General features: G+C 33.2%; 1 pseudogene; it reads right to left on the bottom strand.

The window, feature by feature from the left end:
• Nucleotides 1-8,106: 8,106 nt before the first annotated feature.
• LOC120071805 (class V chitinase CHIT5a pseudogene) lies at nucleotides 8,107-9,349 on the bottom strand (annotated as a pseudogene).
• Between the last annotated feature and the right edge of the window lie 13,303 nt (nucleotides 9,350-22,652).

Here is a 22,652-nt window from a genome sequence, read left to right on the forward strand (position 1 = left end):
ATTTGAATTGTTCAAATTAATTGAGGGAATTAATTATATTTGATATAATTGTTGGAATTGGTGTCCTAATTCTCCTGGTAGTCTCGTAGTTTGTAAACACTTTATAAACATATTGTTATTAATAAAATAAGTGTTATTTTATAAGCATTTAGTCAATCCAATAAACTAAGATCCGTGGTTATTTTATGTAACTTAAGCATGTATGTGAGACATACAAGTGGATCATGCCTTAAGTAATAACCTAAATGGTCTGTAGTATAAGGATAAAGAAGGGATACCTTATCCTGGAGATACTACGGATACGACCCACTTTGTAGATGTTACAAGTGTTGTAAAGTGCTATAAATAGTTTGATCTTGATCATTCATGTGGAGACATGTGAGCGGAGGTATCCTATACAAAGAGTTTGTATAAGACTGGACCACGAGATGATTAATCTCTTTATATAACATCGTTGATAATTGAGACTTACATCTCACTAGGATGACCATAGGTGACATGACCTTAATCCTGAGTGAGTTGAAAACTCCGATTCATAAGGGTGGTCCTTTGATTTATATGGGTGAAAGTGAGAGTAACCAAATTGCCAATTCAATAAGCTTGCCATTTTGGGGATTCGTCTAATTGGGGAGTTGGGAACTCAGTTATACATGACAGAATTCACTCCTTCCCCAAAGCAAGGATAAGAAGATAAATTGCTCCCTCAAGGCCCGATTCCAGGTCTTGAACATAATGGCCGCACCCTCTCTTTAGAAGAGAGGACTCAGTCATAATAGGACTATGACTTATTATTCAATAGAGAAATCAGTAGTACTTAAGGAGTTAGATGTAACTACAGGGGTAAAACGGTAAATTGGCTCAATTGTACTTATGAGCGATTTGTGAAGAGTCATCACACTGTTGATTGGTTGTATCCAATGGACACAGAAACATATATGTAGTGCAAAAAGTGCAACTGTCGGTCTTTAGTGGAGTGACCAATAGTTAACAGATGGTGGATCTCGTGATTAAAGAGTTTAATCAGTTATTCTTGTACCCTTGGAGCTTCAAGCTACAGGTCCATGAAGTCCCCTTGGTAGCTCAATGGGTTCAAGTTGAGAATCAGATCTTTTGTTAGTTTGAAGTATTCAAATTAACAAGAGAAAGTTTAATTATATGTGATATAATTAAATTAAATTAAATTATATGTGATATAATTGATATGATGTATTAGATACATCAATTTGAGGAATTAATATAAATATAATTTATATCAAATATCATAACATAGAAAAAGAACTATGATTTATATGTTAAAGAACTATGGTTTATATGTTTCATATGATGGAATATTAAAACTATAGGTATAAATATAATATGGTAAGTTGGTTATCATATTTATTTATAATATATTAATTATATGATAATTATTCTTTTTCTTTACTAACCAATTGAGTGAGAGGTTATTAGAAGTTATGATCAGTGGTTGATTCATTTGTGTCATTTGACAAAAGAAAGGACTATCGTGTAAAAAGTGTTTTACTAAACGATAGTGTCTCACAGCCTAAATGATCAGGAGTTCCGACTTTACTATATGATAGTTACTCGTTGCTACACGATCGAGTAACAAAGTCTATGCGATAGGCTTCCATTTACTAAACGATCGAGTATCTAGTCCATACGATAGACTTCACTCATCTCCCACTTACTCGATCCTCTACTCGATCGTCTACCTCCTTTATTCCTCTATCCAAAGTCACACAAAGCCCACAACTCTTGTATTCTCACACCAAGAATATCAAGGTAACACTTGTAGTGGTGTTTTAGTTCTATTTGAGGTCTGATGATCAATTTAGACTCTATAGTGATCAAGGTTTCATTAGTTCGTGTTGTGGCTTTTCTGATTGTTGAGATTGTGTTCTGATCAAGTTGTTGAACGATCGAGGGATACTTGAAGAAAGGTTCTTCAAAGGTATGCAAACTTTATCTATTATTCATTCTTTTCAGAAGTATGATTGTAATTTACTTATTATGTATAATTATTTCTTGTAGACTGTAATGTGTTTGTGTTCATTCTGAATGGAATTTGGAATGATCCACTTCCGCTCACTGGATGTCTAAGTTTAGATTTTCTTTAATAATTAGTATTAATTATACGTGATATAATTGGTATAATGCATTTGATACATTATAATATAAAGTTTATTTTGAGAGGAAGTAAATATTTGAATATGATTTAAATATTAATTATATAGATTAGATTCATATAATTAAATTTAATATAAATTTTATTTATATTAAATACCATAATTATTGAGAAAATTTTAAACTATAGGTTATATTATATTTGATATAATATAAACTATAGGTTATATGTTATATTAGATATAACATATAGTATAATACGTATATTTTATAGTAAGGTGGTTACCATATAATTACATATTAAATAAATTAAAATTAGTTTTAATTTATACTTTTCTTAAATATAGAATTTAAATTAAAAGGAATGAGTTATTTTAATAACCTCTCTCCCCTTTTTTCTCTCTTTAATTATAAGTGGGTTGATGGTTGCTGGATATTCATCTATTTGCCAAAATACAGAGAAGTGATATAGTTTTGGCCATCAATGACCCCAAGAATCACCTAAAAAAAGTTTCTCTCAGCATCTACTCCCAAAATTAACTTCATAGAGCTCCATATACTCTTGTGATTCTCAACCCCTAAAGAAAATACAAAGATCTCACTTTTGGTGATGTTCCAATTTGGAATTGAGTTGTTGATCGTGTTCGTGATCCTAAGGAGAGATCAAGAGTGTTTGTGATTGGATCGAGAAGGAAATATGTGAAGAATTATTAGGCTTCAAAGGTGAGTGTCACTAACCTTAATTTTTTTTCTTCACTGCATATTGAAAAAGCATACTGTAAATTCCTTCTAGAATACATATTTAGGTCTTTGTAATTTTAATTTATGTGAAAATTGAAAATTGAAACCGATTCCCACTTTCTCATCAGACCTCAAAGTCCTTCAAATGCCACTTGTTAAGGACAACAATCCTTCAAATATCTTCACCGATATTGTCTACTTTGGATATAGCCCTCATAACTTTGCTTTTGGTTTCAACCCAAAAGACCTTATACCAATGAAAATAACTATCCTCACTTATATAGCCATCGAGATCTTGAAAAAAAAAACCTTATAAAACATTACACATTTTATAGCTAGACGATGTCTCAAACTACCATCAATTCTACAAGCTTCCACATAAAATGATGGTATTTACATATATTCATACAACAAGCAAGTTAGATTATGGTCAAAATAATGTATAGGGCCAAACTTAATTTAAAAGATAATAATACTTTATGGAAATGACCATACATGATAATTTATGACATAAATCATGCTCAAGTAGATCACAATAGCATATCATTTTAAGATAATATGGTTTACTATTCATGAAATATTCAAATATGTACCAATAAAGTTATATTGAATATCATGCTATAAAACAGCAATAAAACAAAATTGCTAAATTTTCATACCGTATGTAAAAATTAAATTTGTGGAACAATCTAACAAACCACCACCGCGTGAGCAAACTATGTCAGCACATGTCACATTAACCTCATCAATCAAGAGCAAACTTAACCCAATAGTTCAACAAAGAGATTGCAGTCCAACAGATTAATAGTCAGCACCTCAAACGATGGAATGATGCATAATTTCTTGTCAATTTTTCGAGGGCTATAATATCTAGTTGCAAATGTTATTTTCCTTGTTTGAATATTACACAAAGCAAAACCTCACAAATTGCTTACATAATGAGCATATTGAGGATGAAAACCAATGTATCTTGAGCATATTGTTTGGGTGTTATGTTATTTTCAAAGTTTTCACCATGAACATATTTCTCTACTTTATATTTTCTTGTTTTTGAGAAAAGAGTCCCTAATACATTTTTCAACTAATTTACTAGTCTTTTCTCAAAACTAATGGTGAATTAATTATTAGAAAAATTATTATAATTCTTTCCTTGTATTCCGGAGTTCTCCTTTGAGCATTATGATTTGAACTTTTTCAAGAGGCTTGTAGAAAATTGGTCACATAAAATAATAATAATAAATTCTTTGGTTATTGAAATTGTATGTCAAAATTGCCTAAACAGAGTTCAAGAAGTCTCTATCATGTATAACCTAGTTTTTAACCCATCAAAATATCCTCAACATATGTGAAAATCAAATCAAGAAAAAGATCACTAGCATCATTATCCAAATTGACAATGATGGTTAACCACAAGATTCAACATCTTGCTACAAGATTCACATATTCCAAAAATTCTATCACAAGAGCATAATCAACATAAATTAATCACTAATTTGTTCATCACAAATTGGAAACTATATATATTGAGTTGTCTCTCCAAGTTCCTCAAATCACGTCTCTCTTCATTTTAAGAATCAAAGTATAATATCATTCAAAATTTCTTACCAACACAATTCATTCATAAAGAACAAAGCAAGCTAACAATCAAATTATGCTTATATGTTAAAAGAGAAATTATCCTCTTAATTTTGTACCTCTTCAGTTATTGAATCCAAACTGATCCATAATTCAGATTCGAAGTTCCTCACCGACATCCAAAGAGATGGCTTTCTCCTCAAACAAAAACACCATGCATCATTGCCTCCACCGACATCCACCACAGACTCCAGTCGAGATTCTTCAAGTTCCAAATCGATCGACTTGGCTGAGAAGTTCGAAAATGTGGATTCCAATTCGAACTTGACCATGAGATGAACCTTTTGGAATCTAGTTAAGTGCTTTTCCGACGATCAAATTTGGTTTGGAACGGTTGCAAAGATGAGAATGGTGTGAGATCCATCAATAGTTTCGGTGTTCTTGATTCGATCTGGAGAGGGAGATCAAAGATGGAGGTGCAATATTTTTACTTTCAAATTGTTAATTGTCTTTAATTTTGGATCTCAATCATTGTTGTGTCATGGAAGATTCATTTCCTTGAAAGCAAAATCGGCGCGACTTCGGTGCTAAATTGCCAAAAGCCGGTTGCTCCCAAAGAATAACACAACACCCTTCTCAGACGTGTACTCGTCGAAGAGGGATTGGAATCGAGTGAAAACTTTGCTCAGAATTAATTCATTTTTAATAGAGAGAAATATCATATTAAACTCAAATCTCATCCTTGAGAACTAAAACAACAATTTTTTCTTTTGATAAGAATCCAACAAAAATGTTTTTCTACATTAAATGTAGAAAATGTTTAAGATCTTTATTAAATATGAAAATATTTCATATCTAAATTAAATAGGAAAACGTTTCATATCTAAATTAAATACAGAAAATTATTTTCAAATTTAAATTAAATATGAAAATACATTTAGAAATCTTTGGCTAATTTTATGACAAGTCATTAGCAAATGATTAATTGACTAGTCATTCCCAACACCATGTACATGTCAAACTAATTATTATTATTATTTTTAATTGAGACTACATTTAGAATCTATTTATAAAAATGTGTCATACGTGACACTTGAGCTAGTTAGATAGTATACGATTCGTAATTTTTATATACCGATAAAATTTGTTTCATTCCTATATTCAATAAACTATGTTTGTCGAAATGAAAAAACAAAATGGAAAAGGAAAATAAAGTAGTCAAGTATTTAACTTTGTATTATAGTACATTAAACTTTATTATTTTTTAATATCAACTATTAAAAATTATAATAAGGCACAAAAATTGAATACTCTTTTTCAAGGAAAATGATTTTAATGAAAATTGTTTGTTTAATGTAATGTCTTATATCAAAGGAATTATTTGAGTAGTCCAATATAATGTGACTGATAGATTTATGACGTTGAATGTACAAGAGAAAATAAAAATAATAATACATAAAAAAAGATTCGAATATAGCATCTAAATATGATCACCTACAAATATTTATGGTAAACAAGAGATTTGTGATGGACCAAATGTATTAGTGATTAGATTAAGAAACTTTCATATTGTGCCATTTTCATCTCTCCATGTAGCCTTCTTTATCAATGAATACTTTGAGAAGTATAAAATCTATTACATTATATGGTTTACATGTAAGAAAATTGCTTCTTATTTCTTTTCTTTTCTCTCTCTTTGATGGGTTTCAATCAAATGAACCATAGAAGTCATGTAACTAACACTAATTAAAATAAAAAGAAGAACCATTAAAATTCATTGGAAGGAAGATAATTTGACCTAATCACATCGAGTGGTTTGGGGTTTAAAATATAAATTGGACTAATTTATGACAGACATGAAGGTGTAATTATTAAGACATGGTGTTTATAGTAATTCTTTGTAATAATTTGACATTAATAGGCACACTTTGAATATATAGCCAACTAAAACAAATTTATATATAAAAACACTTTTAAGAAAATGTCTCCAAACACATGAGTAGTTTCATTTTAAGTCGTTTTTATGAAAAGAGTTAGAATGAAAATAACTTTTTCAAATACTTTTTTGTTTTTTAGTCAATCCAAATAGACTTTTATAATGAATGATGAAAATGGATCTTCTTGATTCTTCTATATTTGTTAATGAGGTGATTAATGATAGTGTCTTTGAATCATCGATGTTCTCTCCAGAGATATAACTTCTTTAAATTATTATAATGGATATAAATGTTAAATTAATACATCTCGAGATATACAAGTGAATCGATATTTTTATTTTAGAATACTATTACAAATGTGAGTAAGAGAAAATTCAAATCTAGAATCCATAATAAGAGAGTATTTATAATTATACCTTGGTTGTTGTAAATGAAAGAAAGATGAATTTCTCATATACCGAACTAAAAAAATTATCATCACCCATACATCCATGCATTTTGAGCTGCCAAAGGAAAAGGTAAGATAATTATTGGTCAAATATTCATAATTTGTTTTATAATAAATAATAATAATTGAAAAAATTGGCTATGGATGACTAAAATTAGGGGCATCTCGTGTGTTGGATCAAATCCAGTGGTTTAACCATTTTTGCAGGCAAAAATATATTTAACCATTTTTTCAAAAAAAAAAGTAATTGCAATTATTAATAGTTGTAGGGTTAATAATTAAGTGTATATCAATACTTTTAAACAATTATAAATATAATAAAATCTATCAATTAAGATCTATCCTACTCCGAAAGTTAGATCTAAAATTTATTATATATGCTAATACTTTGAACTTGATTGTTATATTTACCATTGCCATTTAAAAATGTTGTTTTTATTTTATGCGTTGTTTCTTCATAAATTGGACAAAATATGATACAATATTATATAAATATTAAATATTTTAAATATTTTATAACATTGTCTGACGCAAATTAATTAGATTTTTTATATAATATGTCAATCACTATAATAACCTTCCAATATTGCGAGCGGTATTATTTTTAAAGATTTTGAAATAAGAAAACAAAACCCTCATTTTCAATCTGAGTTTGAATATTACAAATGGATATTAAAAGCAAAAACTCTTTTTTTCAAAATCAACTACATAAATTGAAATTTTATAAAACCGGCCAATTTCGAAACCAAATACATAATAAAATTATTAAAACATCTAATTGTAATAAGGCCATTTTGGTAAGCTCAAAATTAGAGAAAAATGATGTAAATCCATAAATAAAAAAATTAAGTTATTTGATACTTTTTTTAAAAAAATATCCCCTCAACTTGAGTAATAAGTCCATTTGACACTATTTTTATTTATGACTTATTTGAACCTCATATTGAGGGATTTTAATTCATAATTGATTTCAAATGAATTTCACTGTTTGGTATCGTAGGAAATAGAATAATTTTAAGATTCGTAGGGATTTCAAATCCTGTTTTACTTGAAAAACTTTCCTGACTAAAATGCTCAAATTTTGTAGGATTTCATAGAAATTGAAAGTAAGTAAGTTAATTAATCTTGTCAAATTCTAATTTCAATTAACATATTAGATTTGAAAGCTTATATTAGTAAATTATTAACTTTATTTTCTTTTCCGATTACCATCTAAACACAAAATTGTAAATAAATTCATTTCAAATCTTTCTCATTTCAAACAAAGTAATTAATTTAAAATTATTTCTCGAATTTCAAATCACAGGATTTAAAATCATTTCTTAAACTTTCTAAACACAAACGAAGGGTTACTTTTGTCATTTGCCGAATCAATAAACTGGAAAGAAATCTACCTGTTTCAGCAATTATCCAATTCTTCTCATAACCAAGGGCCCAAAAAAAGTACCCACGAAGCCCATGGGCCTTCACAAACTTAACCTTCCCATAATAGAACTCGGCCCATCATACCCAATCCAAGTGGTCCCCGCAAACGAATAAGTTGAAACGGACTCCGTGTCGAAAACCACTGTAGCGCCCTTCGCCAAATTAAAATCCAACACGTCAGAGTAAATCATACGCCGTCATTCCCGGGCCCAACTCCCTCTGCAGGCGCTCCAATCCCGTGCTGACACGCGTCCTTCAACGACCACGTCCTTCCATACAACGGCAGCCCCATAACTAATTTCTCCGGCGGAACCCCAGCCTCGATCCACGACTTCAAGCCGTAGCTGGTGCTGAAATTGCTCGTTTTATCGAAGAGCTAAGCGTGTGAACCTGTGGCCGACGGCGTCCATTTTCCGAAGTAATCGAAGGACATGGGGCTGATGAAATCAACGTACCTGGTAATCGCGTCGATGGGGTACGATCTTGGTGGCGATTGGAAACTGGAAGCGTACGAGACGGCCGTCGATAAGCTCAATGGAGTTCGGCTGGCGTTTGAGAAGGATGCTGTTTCGATTGCTTGATGCCATTCTTTGAATAGCGAAGATAAATGGGACATGTCGTCTGTGGAATTTGGGAATTCCCAATCTGGATCGAGGCCGTCGAAGCCGTATGTTCTGGCGGTTGAGATGGTGGAGGCGATGAAGGCCGAGCGGGTGGTTTGGTTGGCGACCATGGCAGAAAATGTGGGAACAGAGGAACCGCCGCCGCCGATTGAGAGGATGGTTTTAATTTGGGGGTCAGTGGCGTGGACGGTGGAGGTGAAATTTCTCATCCACTGATCGTCGTTGGGAGTAATTGTCAATTCGGAGGTTAGGTTATTTGGCTCGAGGAAGGCGTAGAAGAGGTGGGTGAAATGGGAGGTGGAGATTGCCGACGGAGGGAAGTTTTGGGCTAGCCATGAAAGCCAGTAACCACCTCGAATATCAGTTGCCGGCGATGATTCGAGGGTTGAAACAGGGGAAAAAACAGAGAGCACTGTAGCAGTAAGTAGAAGAACAGAGAAAATCTGTGAGGTAACGAATTTGAGGATGTGGGGCATGATTGAAACTGAAAAAAAGAGTGAATTAACGAGCGATATTGGTTATAAATTCAAATGGTTTGAATTGAGGAAAATGAATATGCATATATGTGTGGAAATTGGATGTAAGATGATAAACGAAATGCTATGTTTTTATCGAAATTTGTGTTTGGAGGCCGGCGGTGATGCTTTTATTTCAATTTCAATCTTTTTTCAGAAAAAAAAAAAAAACAAGTAAATTGAGAAGCAGAATAATACGAAATTCTTTCTTTATTGATGGGCTTTCAAAGTTCAAAAAGCAATTATTAGCGAGGAAAGAAGAGGACGGACAAAACGTCGCGGTCGCCGGAACTGGCATGAGGTTTTTTTCAAGAATCGTCGGCCAACTTTCTTTTGGAACGGAACACTAATTACATCAAGTTTCATGTTTAATAAGTCTAAAACTTCAGAAATATCTATTAACTACTCTATTTTTTTTCTAGTAATTCAATTTTCAATTTTAGCACAATTTTGTATATTATATAATATATTGAAATTTTTTAGATTTTCCAACCTCGTAACATCTTCAGTCTTTGAACCATCCTATTTTCATGAGGCTGTCAAGTCTCCCCTATTAGAGAGCTGACATAGATATGGAAAAGACGACACTTGGTGTCTTGCTTCTTTGTCTTTAGGACATCAAAATGTGGGTTGTTAATGGATTTATCGTGTGAGTATAAAGTTGAATGTGTAACAATCCGACTTTCTAAGTTATTTGATGGGTCGTTGGACTGTTTTATTTAATAAATAATTTAAACAAAAATTTAGCTCAAAATTTCCTAACGTTTTGATTCGGGTACCCCTAAAACATGAATTTTAAAATAAGAAAAATCTCAAACACGTAGATTTTATCAAAATCAAGTTCATGAAAAGAAAACAACAAAACATGAAAATGACACAAGAACTCATATGCAGAAACGTTTTACTAGTCCCATCCACTATCATGGATTCCTCTTGTCCGTTGCCCGTTTATGCTTGCCCTTACTTGAAAAACATGTAAACATAAAGGATGGGTACATTCAGTAAGTGACCCCATTACCGAGATCAAACTAAGCAATCACATGCAGTTAATGCTTGGGATTAATGGGACATACATATTGTAATTGTTCCTGGATAGCTAACTAAGGGGATAACCTATCTCACACTAACATGCATGTCTAGTAGCCTGATGACACGCTGTCAAATAAAACATGAAAGTAAACCTATCGATTCATGGAGTCGTAATATATAAATGAACCCATTGGTTCACTCACGTCTAGTGGCCTGATGCCACACCATCAAAACATGGAACTAAACCTATCGATCCCCTGTATCAAACCATGAATCAAGGCAAGACAGTAGATCATCCCTACTGGTCTAACATTCGTCACATACAAAAATCTTATAAGTGGTACCACAACACTATTCATAACAGGACATATAAATTTAACATGCTTAAAATTCTCAAAATTTTCATGCATAAAATGGGTAACACATATTTTAAAACATACTACCAAAATATAATAAATATCATGATAATTCTAAACCCGGGTGCCTAACATGAAGGCACCTCGATAATAGCATCACTTACCTCAATTTAGATCTAAAGAAAAATATTATCGTGGCAACCAACTCCGCAAAAATCTCGAATTGAAACCTAAAATCGATCTTCAAACTCTGGGTAGCACATTCCCAACCTTTAAATTCCTTCCAAGCTTGAATCTAAGGTTAAACACATTGGGTAAAAACTAAATCAATCCAAAACCCAATGGGTAATCCAAACTTATTGCTAAAACATACAACCTAATCAAATCTCACCCTAAAACCCTTTTTCAGCAAGGGCGGCATCCCATAGTGGCGGTGACGAACAACAGGGATAAAGACTAACGACCAATTGGTTGGGATGCAGTCGACCCATAATGTAAACAATCGAGAAGTTCGACGATCTAGTGCGAAACGGACGTAGACGAACAACGCGCGTGGATGAACTGATCTGGGCGATGACACGCGAACGGTGTCATCCGACGACGAGCTGGAACGTAGTGCAGGGGATCGACTAGCTCTTAGAGGCAGTAGCGACGAGCTTAAGCAAGGCTGGCTCGTGGCTAAGGCTCTTCATGAGGAAGAAGATGAAAAGTTTTCCTCTTTTTTTAATTAAATCACCAAAAATAAATCCAACTTAACTTAAATAAAACCAAATTCCCAAATCTCTTCCAATATCAAATATATTCCCACCAACTGAAATTATTTTTTTTCTTTTTGAAGAAACAATCAACACTTAATTTAAATTGAATTACCATAATCCCAATAATTCGATTTTAGCTTCAAAACTTAAAATGACACCCAAATAATTTAAGATAATTAAATTAGAAAATTACCTCAAAATTCGGGTTGTTACATTCTTCCCTCCTTTAGAAACTTTCATCCTCGAAAGTTTTAATCCTGGAAGAGCTCTGGGTACTGAGTCCCCATCTTGTCCCTCGTTCCCATGCAGCTTCCTCGAACGGATGATTTTGCCACTTTTACTAGAGCTATCTTTCTGTTGCGCAAATTTTTCACTTCCTTTGCAAGAATTTGAATAGATTTCTCCTCATAACTCAAGTTCTCACTCAATTGTAAAGGCTTATAATCCATTATATGAGATAATTCTGCAACATACTTTCTCAATATGGAGAATGAAAAACATTATGAACTTTGGAGAGAGATGGGGGTAAGATATGCCACAGAGCCAATTTGCTCCAATACCTCAAAAGGCCCAATGAAACGAGGACTTAGCCTCCCTTTCCTATCAAACCTCAAGACACCTTTCATAGGTGCCATCTTCAAAAAACACTTTATCACCTGGCTCAAACTCAAGATCCTTAAGTCAAACATCAATGTAACTCATCTGTCTACTCTGGCTTGTTTACATCCGAACTTTAATATTCTGTATCACTTCATTCGATGCTCTCACTAGCTCGGACCCTAACAACTTTCGTTCACCAACCTCATCCCAGTAAGCAGGGGATCTACAACCCTTCCTATAAAGGGCCTTAAATGGCGACGTGCCAAGAATAGCCTAATAACTGTTATTATAAGTAAACTCTATCATATGCAAGTGAGAGTCCAAACTCCCTGAAAATTTCAATACACAAGCGCGTAACATATCCTCCAATGTTTGGTTTAAATACTCCGTCTGTTCATCTGTCTGTCGGTGAAAAGTTGTGCTGAAATCTAACTTAATATCCAATACTATTTGAAGACTCTTTCAAAAACTAGATGTGAAACGAGTGTATCTATCCGACATGATAGATACTGACACTTCATGTAATTTCACCACCCATTTCATGTATATCTGGGCCTACTTGTTCATTGAATATATAGACTTCCCTGAAATCAAATATGAACTTAGTGAGTTTTTCCACTATAACCCATATCACTGTATATTCTTTTGTTGTTCTTGGCAAACCCACAATGAAATCCATAAACACATTCTCCCATTCAACTCTGGTACGTTCAAAAGCTGTAAAAAACCTGTTGGCTTCTGTCTCAGGGCCTTCACCTGCTTACACACTAAACACTTACTGACAAATTAAGCTATCTCTTTTTTCATATCAAACCATCAGTGATACCAATTCAAGTCCTGATACATCTTGGTGCTGCTAGGATGTATAAAAAATGGGGAACTGTGAGCTTCTATCAACAATTCATTCTTAAGGTCACCGTCTACAAGTACGCATAACTGTCTCTAATAAAAGAGACCATTATCTGAGGATATTGAGACCTTACCATTCTGTTCTAGCTCTACTTTGCAAAATTTCTCAACAAGGTAAGGATCACCCTGTGTACATCAATAATCTTCTATCTCAAGGTTGGTTGTACTGTCAACTATACCAGTTGTGCAATTACTTCCCTCACTACTATTGTAATTTCAGATTCTTCAAAATTATTGCATAGATGAGTCTGTTTGGTAATTATAGTTACATAATAAACTACCTTTCTACTGAGAGCATCTGCCACTACGTTAGCCTTGCTTAAATAAACTCTAACAATTTGCTTGTCTTATATTTAACTCCTTATGAGTCAAGAAGTATTTCAAGCTCTTATGGTCAGTGAAAATCTATATCTTCTCCCCGTACAAATAATGTCTCCAAATATTTAAAGTGAAAAGCACTGTTGCCAACTCCAAATCATGTGTAAGGTAGCTTCGTTCATGGTTCTTCAACTGGCAAGAGGCATAAGCAACATGCACCCCAACCCATTCTTGGAGGCAACATTATAAATAATGAAACTCCTTGATCCATCTAGTGCTATAAGAAATGGTGTAGAAGCAAACTTCTCCTTAAGACCTTGGAAGTTGTCCTCACAAGCCTTACTCCAAATAAAGAAAGCTCCCTTTCTGGTCAACTGAGTCAAAGAAGTGATTATGTGAGACAAATCCTTAACAAATCTATGCTAATAGCCTGCTAACCCCAGAAAATTGTGCACTTTGCTGACTATGGTACTCGTGATTGCCTCGATCTTTGTAGGGTCCACAGATACTTCATTCTTTGACACCACATGCCCTAAAAACGACATTTGCCTCAACCAAAACTCACATTTAGAAAACTTAGATATAACTTATTCGCCCTTAGAGCCTCTAAAACCTTTTGTAAATGCTCCTCGTGTTCTGCCTCTGTCGTGGAGTAAACCAAGATATTATCTATGAAAACTATCACCAAAGTATCAAGGAATTTCTTGAACACCCTATTCATCAGGTCCATAAATACAACGAGAGCATTAGTCAGACCAAATAACATTACGATGAACTCACAATGTCCATATCTAAATCGAAAAGTAGTCTTAGGAATGTTAGTATTCTTAATCCTTAACTTATGGTACACTGAACATAGATCGATCTTTGAGAAAATTGTAGCTCCCTGCAACTGATCGAACAAATCATCAATCTTGGGGAGTAAATACTTATTTTTAATAGTTACCTTATTCTATTCCTTATAGTCAATACAGAGGCAAAATGATCTATCTTTCTTTTTCACAAACAGCACTAGTGCACCCTATAGTGACACACTTGGGCATATAGACCCTTATCCAGAAACTCTTGCAACAGAATCTTAAGCTCCTTCAACTCTGCTGAGGTAATTCTATATGGAGCCTTTGGGATAGGAGTTGTGTCTGGCTTCAACTCATCATAAAGTCTATCTCCTAATATAGCCGCAACCTCGGGAGATCCTCTAAAAAAACATCTGGATAATTTCTTACTATTGGCTCTAAAGTCAAGAAGACCCTAGTTTCTCTGGTGTCGACCACACTGGCCAAGATATTGCAGGTACTTTGGTAAGTTGCCAACCGTTGAGGTTGGAACCCTGAGCAGACTGTCGGTGATAAGCCGGAGGAAGGTGAGGATGACGTCAAGTCATCATGCCCCTTATGCCCTGGGCGACACACGTGCTACAATGGCCCAATCAAATGAAGGATTTCTTCTATTCTCTTTTTATTGGAGAATTGAAGGATTTTTTATTGACTAAGTTCAAATCAAAGAAAGGTTTTTTTTACCTACTTTATGTTATTAATTTTTCCCTTATCCCTTATATCATAACAATAATAGGGGATTAATAACTCAATCAAATCAAAAGAAATACCAATGACTCCCGCCGTATGAAAGTGATACTCTAACCGCTGAGTTAAGTAACTTATTGGCTTTCATAGCTGAAGTTATTTTGGGTAGGATCACGGTCTCTACCCCCTTAAACTTAAAGTTGGCTTCCATAGGGGGTTAAAAATCACCTCCTTGTGGGAGCAGTCTATATTGGCATGGTTGGCAGCCAATCAATTCATGCCCAGGATTACATCAAAATCACATATGTGCAACACTATTAAGGTTACATCTAGTGTATGTTTTGCTATATCAATTCGTATGCTTTTATTTTTTCCCTTACTAACATAATTTCTCCAGACGAAGTAGAAACTGATAAAACATAGTGCAAAGGCTCTAACTCTAACATGACATACTTTATAAATACTGATGATATAAATGAATGAGATGATCCAGAATTAAATAACACCAATGCATAGTGTTCCAAGATTGGGAGCGTACCTATCAACAGTTCAAACTTCTTGGCCTCCTGCTAAGTGGTTGAGTAAACAAGACCTTGTTGTTGCTGGTGTCTGCTCAAATCCCTCTATCCATAACCTGCAAACTGACCCCTGAAATTTGGTGTGTTTCTATTAAGACATTTATCAACAGTGTGCCCTTCATGCTTACAATGAAACAGACCCTAGAACTAGCCAAACATAATCTTTAGTGATGTATTCCATAAGAGTCGCACATTGGCCAACTTCTCTCTACCATTCCCAACTTAGGGGCTTGCTGCTTGAAGTATCGAAATGGCCTATCTGAGTTCTGGCTATTTTGTTCGGACTGAGGCTTAGAAGCCTTTTGATCTACCTTCCTCTTCTGACCCGAGGAAGGTCCTATGTTAAACATCCTTAAATTCTCGTTCTCCGACTAGAAGTCCATCTCGACTGCTAAATCTAGTGCTTATGTGTGAGTGGTCAGTTTAAAGGCTCGCACAAAACCCTATATTTCATCCTTCAAATCTTGGAAGAATCTTTCTACTCTCATAGCCTCTGTAGCAACCAATTCCGGAATGTAACGGGACAATGTGTCCTGGTTATACTTCTCAACAGACATGTGTTCCTGTTTTAGGTTTATGAACTCCTCCTACTTATTATACCTCAAGTTAGCATAGAGGTACTTTCTCTAGAAGCGCTTCTTGAACTGCTCCCTCGTCACTGGTTCACCACTTGCATATATCATCCTTTCTGTCGATTGCCTCCAAATTTTTGCTTTATAAGTAAGCATAAACACGACACACTGCACTTTCTGATCCTCCAGACATTTCATATAATGGAAAATTGTCTCAATAGTTGACAACCATAACTCTGTATTCGTAGGGTTCTTCAATGACCCATTAAAGGTACGGGGGTTATATTTCTTGAAATTCTGCAAGTGTTTGGCCTTCATTGAAAGGTTCAACATGCTCTGGTCCTAGGTTAGGTTATGGTTTGAACTTGCAGCATTTGAACTTGCCGGGGTGGTAATTATTGGGATTGGACAAACTGAATCATTCACTCGTCCAACATGTCCTTCACCTTATTTAGCACTGTTGTCATGATCACTTCCCTTATAGCTATTGGAAAACCAGTAAACTCCATCAAGACGATTGAGGGTATCGGTGTCTGTAAAGGCACAATTGTATTTTGGGCTCGACTTTGTGTCTGAATTCTCTGCCACTCTTACCTAGATAAATATCTAGGCAGCAGGTGATCCTCTGGCACAGGAGGGTCTTGAACCTGTGGATCTTGATCTTGAATCGTCGAATTATGTCCTTTAGGATTTCGCCCCCTCTGGTAATCCTATGACTGCCTCTTCCTTTAACACGTACCATTTCCTAATAATCATACATAACCAGTCTTTAACGAATTCTTCATCAAGAAAACATGTCAACTACGATCATAAATACAACATAATCTTGTGCAAATTATTCTAGAGACTTCTTTTAAGGGCATACATAGCAATGACGAGGAATCGGTTAATGGCCAAGAGAGACAATCTTGATTTACATAGTAAGACAATCTACAAAATCCAAAACATGGGCTCTGATATCAACTATAACAACTCGACTTTCTAAGACACCTGACAGGGTCGTTACTTCATGCATGCATACATTTGAACATAAACATTTACATTTAAAATAACATAGTTGGATTGTTTTATTTAATAAAGAATTCAAACAAAATTTCAACTCAAAATTTCATAACGTTTTGATTCGGGGTACCCCTAAAAAATAAATTTAAAAATAAGAAAAATTAACTGAAAAATAAAATCTCTAACACCTAAATTCTATCAAAATCAAGTTCTTGAAAAGAAATCAGTAAAACATGAAAATGACACAAGAACTCATATATGAAAGCATTTTTTGGTCCCATTAGCACTATCATAGATTCCTCTTATTTGTCGCCCATATATCCTTGCCTTTACTTGAAAAACATGTAGACACAAAGGATGAGTATAAAACACTTAGTAAATGACCCCATTATCGGAATTGGGCTAAGCAATCACATTCAGTGTATGCTTGGGTTTAGTGGGACATACATAATGTAACTGTTCCTGAATGGCTAACTAAGGGGATAACCTATCTCGCACTAACATGCATATTTAGTGGCTTGATGACACACCACCAAATAAAACATGAAAGTGAACCTGTTGATTCACGGAGTTGTAATATGCAAAAAAACCTATCGGTTCACTCATGTCTAGTGGCCTGATGACACATCAAAACATGAAATTGGACCCATCGGTCCCTGTATAAAAACACACGTTAAGGGCAAGACGATAGATTGCCCATATTGATCTAACATGCGTCACATACAAAAATATCATAAGTGGTACAACAACACAATTCATAACAGGACATGTAGATTTAATATACTCACAATTCTAAAAAATTTCATGCATAAAATGGGTAACACATATTCCAAAACATGCTATCAAAATCCAATAAATATCATGATAATTTTGAACTAGAGCGCTTAGCACGAAGGCACCTGATAATAGTAGCACTTACCTTAATTTAGGTAATATATATATATATATATATTATTGCGGCAACTAACTCCACAAAAATCTCGAATTGGAACCTAAAAATCGAACTCCAAACTCCAGGTAGCACGTTCCCAACCTTAAAACTCCTTCAAAGCTTGATTCTAAGGTTAAACACATTGGGTAAAAAATAAATCAATCCAAAACCCAATGGGTAATCTAGACTTATTCCTAAACCAACAACTTAATCAAAACTAACCCCGAAAACCTTTTCCGGCGACCGGTGACAACGACCCACAGTGGCGGCGACAAAAGACTGGCGACCAATCGATTAGGATGCATGTCGACCCGTGGCGTGAACGGCCTAGAAGTTCGATGATTTGGCATGGAACAGACGTGGATGAATTGATCTGGGCAGCGACTCGTGAATGGTGTCGTCTGACGGCAGGCTGGAAAGCAACGCAGATGATCGGCTAGGCACTCAGCAGCAGCAATGGCGAGCTTGAGTAGGACTGGCATGCGACTAGGGTTCTTCACGAGGAAAAAGATGAAAAGTTTTCCTCGTGTTTTTATTAACGCAAGCTTACTAAGGCCCTAAATGAATATATATATATATATAGGAAAGTGATTAGGGTTTGTTTTTATGAGCTTGAGTAGGGTCGACGTGCAGCTAGGACTCTTCACGAGGAAGAAAATGAAAATCTTTCCTCATTTTTTTTATTGATGCACATTTACTGAGGCCCTAAATGTGCACACACATGCACATACACATACATGCACGTACATGCATGCACACACATAAAGACACAAAGATGCGCACGCGTGCATGCGCACACACACGCACATGTACACACACTTTCTCTCACACAAACTTTCTCAGATGCACGCACTTTCTCACCCATGGTTAAAATAGTTGTTGTCAAGCTATTACTTTCCCTCATTGCTTCTTTTGGTTGGAGCATTGCACAAATTAAGATTAATAACGTCTTTATGAATGGAGATCTATTTGAAGTGGTCCACAAATTTGCTTGTTCTCACATTTTTCTCACTTTTGAACATGACTTTCATCTTATTAAGTGATTTTGAAAACTTAAAACCAAGTAATTTTAAAATGATTTCGAAGCTCACGAATGCAATTTTGACAATTTTAAAGTTACTTCCAAATATGTTCTAAATTTACCTTGATAAACTCAATTATTAATTGAACTTGAGGATGATGAAATAAAGAACCATCACAAGCTCTAGTAGCTCGTACACAAAATTCGTTTCTAAATTTATTGGAGGAAGCCAGTACAATAGCAAGACTATTTTGTTCTCTAATAATTACTTACTACTAGTCACATTCTAATTGTTTTGCTGAATAATTTTTCAATAGGTTAAAACATCATTTTGGTTCTATATTTTAAAGTTTGTTCAATCTTAGTCTCTATATTTGTTAATTATCTAATTTTAGTGTATGTACTTTCAATAAATCTTAAATTAGTCCTTCAAATAAAAAATTATTAAAATTTATCAAGTAATAATAATATGCTAAATATATTTTCAAACTTTATAGCAAAATGCTAATAGATAAAAAAAAAATAGCAATGGGGATTGAATTTAATATTTATTGAAAGTAGAAATTTAAAGTGAGTTTCAAGTATTAATTTCATCCGATAGATTGAAAGGAGTGAGTTTGAAATCAGGATTGAAATTGAGAATTCAATGTCTAAACTTGTTTTATTTGTTATTTCCTTTTATTTTTCTAGGTTTCATACCCTTACAAGGATTTATCTAACTCAATGTTGGTTTGATCTTTTCAAGAGAATGTATGAGAGATTTCGTTTTGAAATCGATTTAATTGTCTTGTTACTCTGTTAGTAAAACATTAAATTAATTTAGAATATTTTAAACATCACAAAAGTAATTTTAATCGACTATTGTAATAAAATATTGACAAGCATATAAACCAACAAATGACATACAATTAGCAATGAAGCCACATTGACATCCATCGAGACTAATATACAACAAGGTATTAATCAATCTAATTCTACTAATAGGTTGACCATCAATTTCTTCCTCTTCATGTCAAAGTGCTACTTCTAGGGTTGGATCTATGCATCTTCTCGCAATACTCACATATTTGACTATACTACTCTTTGTGTGATCAATTCACCATATGTAAAGCATCTTCTTATTCTAAAGGCTTTCACTTCATTAATTTGTGAAATGTATTTCCATTGTACCTTTTCTTGGATGACAAATCTCATATTTGGTTGTTGCTTATATCTTTTGTTATTTGGTTACGAATATGGAAATATAAGCCAACCATTTATAACTATCCACGCATTTGGCTCTAACCCCTCCTCTTATCATTTTTTACAATTCATATTTGCCATCCTTCTTTAACAACATAATCATAATCATCTACAAATTAACTCCTTAATGAGTTGAATAACATGTCTAATTCAAAATGAGGTCTCCCATCATCTATTATTTCTTGTTATATTAGAAATCATATCATCAACATCGATCCACTAAAATCAGTACTATCACTCGTATAAGGTAACATTTCATTATCTAGTCTAGCAATATTGTTTCATCTTCACATTCATATTTGACATATATCTCAAAAATCATTCTATCACTTAGAAGACTAACTAACTTCCTAACATAATTCTAATACTCGAAAACCACCTACTTCTTTTGTTGGATCCCTACCCACAATTTTATCAAAATTTATATAAGAATCGACCATACCACTCATGTAATGAAGATAAACTTTAAATATATTAATTGAATGTAACCAAAGAAAAATCCTTCCTCAAACTTTTAGTAGTTGAATGCTCAATTTTCTTTTCTCATTTTAGTGGTCAAATACCAATGAATGAATCAAATAAACATCAACAAAAACCAACCTTAATGGAAAGATAATATCAACGTGAAAATCCAATGATACTAATTTTCACATTGGATTTGATGCTGATTTGAACAAATATACTTTGATAACTTTAAATCGTTCAATTTATATTGCATAGGAAGTAGGACTTTTAAGATCCGTTTTATTTCCTTAATTTGATTCCATTCAATTCTAACTGACCTAATCTAAATCGACCTGGCCTGAACTGACTCAACATGTAGACTAAATAGTTACTTATAGTTAAAATACAATTTTAAAGTATAGGTACTAAATCGTTGCTTCAGTGAAAGTACAAAAACTAAATATGATTCTTGACCAAAAAAATGATACTTTTGCTTATCGATAAGGGAATAACAAAATGAGTATGAATATAAGTCTTCAAAGTCTTGTAAATTCTTGTCTTTGTTGGCGTTATAGCCATGGGAAACATATCACAAATAAGAGATGTTTGTTTTAGAGAAAAGCTTTAAACTATTCTATATGTTTCCTACATTTCTTAGGTATTTTAATTCTAGAATACAATTTCTTTTTAATTACAAGTTTAGTCTATATACTTATTTAATAGGTTTTTCAACTTTTAATTTTGTGTTTGACAGATAACTTAATTTTCAAAGTGTCTAATTAGTTTTTAAATTTTTTTATTTTGTGTTTAATAAATCTCTAAGCCTAATAAATCTTTAACCAATTCAATATATTAATTTTTAAATTTACCAAACTAGTACACATAAAGAAAAAAAAAAGAAAATTTAATAGGTGTTTGGAGCAAAGAGTTAGACTTGGTAGAGTGAAGTTGGGAACTTCACTCTTTTCGTAGTTGAAAAAGTTTATGGACCTCATGACTAAAGAAATATCAATTTCATGTTATTAACTCCATGGATCCCACACTTCTTTATTTTGAAAAGAGTTTGTGTACTTTTATGAACGAATTTTCTTTTTACAATATACCAATAGAAACTTTTATGATAGTTTTTAAGGGTAAGTTCAAGAATAGTGTATTTTTTTAAAGTAATAACAAAAATAGGATATATAGGAAAGAAATTACAAAAGTAAGGTGGATAGCAAAATCATACATCCAGTAGTTTATGTCAGCTAACAAACTCGTGGACGGGGTCCACGAGTTCTATATTTTTATTATTTTGTTATTACTTTTATTATTTTTTATTGCTTTTTTATTTAAGTAGATACAAAGAGGACAAATCTATTTGAATTTCACTGAAAAAAATCTACGGTAAAATAAATCTATGTGAAAAAAAATAAATTTAGTCTTCATTCGTGAATAGAAATTTGATTCAATTTTTATTTTACCATAGGTCTTTAAAAATTTGAATTTTACGGTAAAAAATTCTCCAAAAATACAAAAATACGAAAAATAAAAAATAAAGAAGACAGAAGTTGGGGAAAATGTGAAAAAAATAGATTTAACCTTAATTCGTGACTAAAAATTTGATTCAATTATTTTATCGGCCTTTAAGAATTTGAATTTCACAGTAAAAGATTCTCCAACAATGAAAAAAAAACACTAAAAAATAAAAAAAGAAGACGGAAGTTGGGGGAAATGTGAAAAAAAAAAGATTTAGTCTTAATTCGTGACTAAAAATTTGATTCAATTTTTATTTTACCGTAGGCCTTTTAGAATTTGAATTTCACAGTAAAAGATTTTTCGAAAATGCAAAAAAAAAAAAATAAATAAAAAATAAAAGAAGAAGATAGAAATTGGGGAAAATGTGGAAAAAAAATTTAGAATTAATTCAGTGAGAAATTTGATTCAATTTTTATTTACTGTAGACCTTTAAAAATTTGAATTTCACAGTAAAAGATTATTC

Source organism: Benincasa hispida, chromosome 2 (genome assembly GCF_027475165.1).
Source record: "Benincasa hispida cultivar pf3 chromosome 2, pf3_genome.v1.1, whole genome shotgun sequence".
Lineage (NCBI taxonomy): Eukaryota > Viridiplantae > Streptophyta > Magnoliopsida > Cucurbitales > Cucurbitaceae > Benincasa > Benincasa hispida.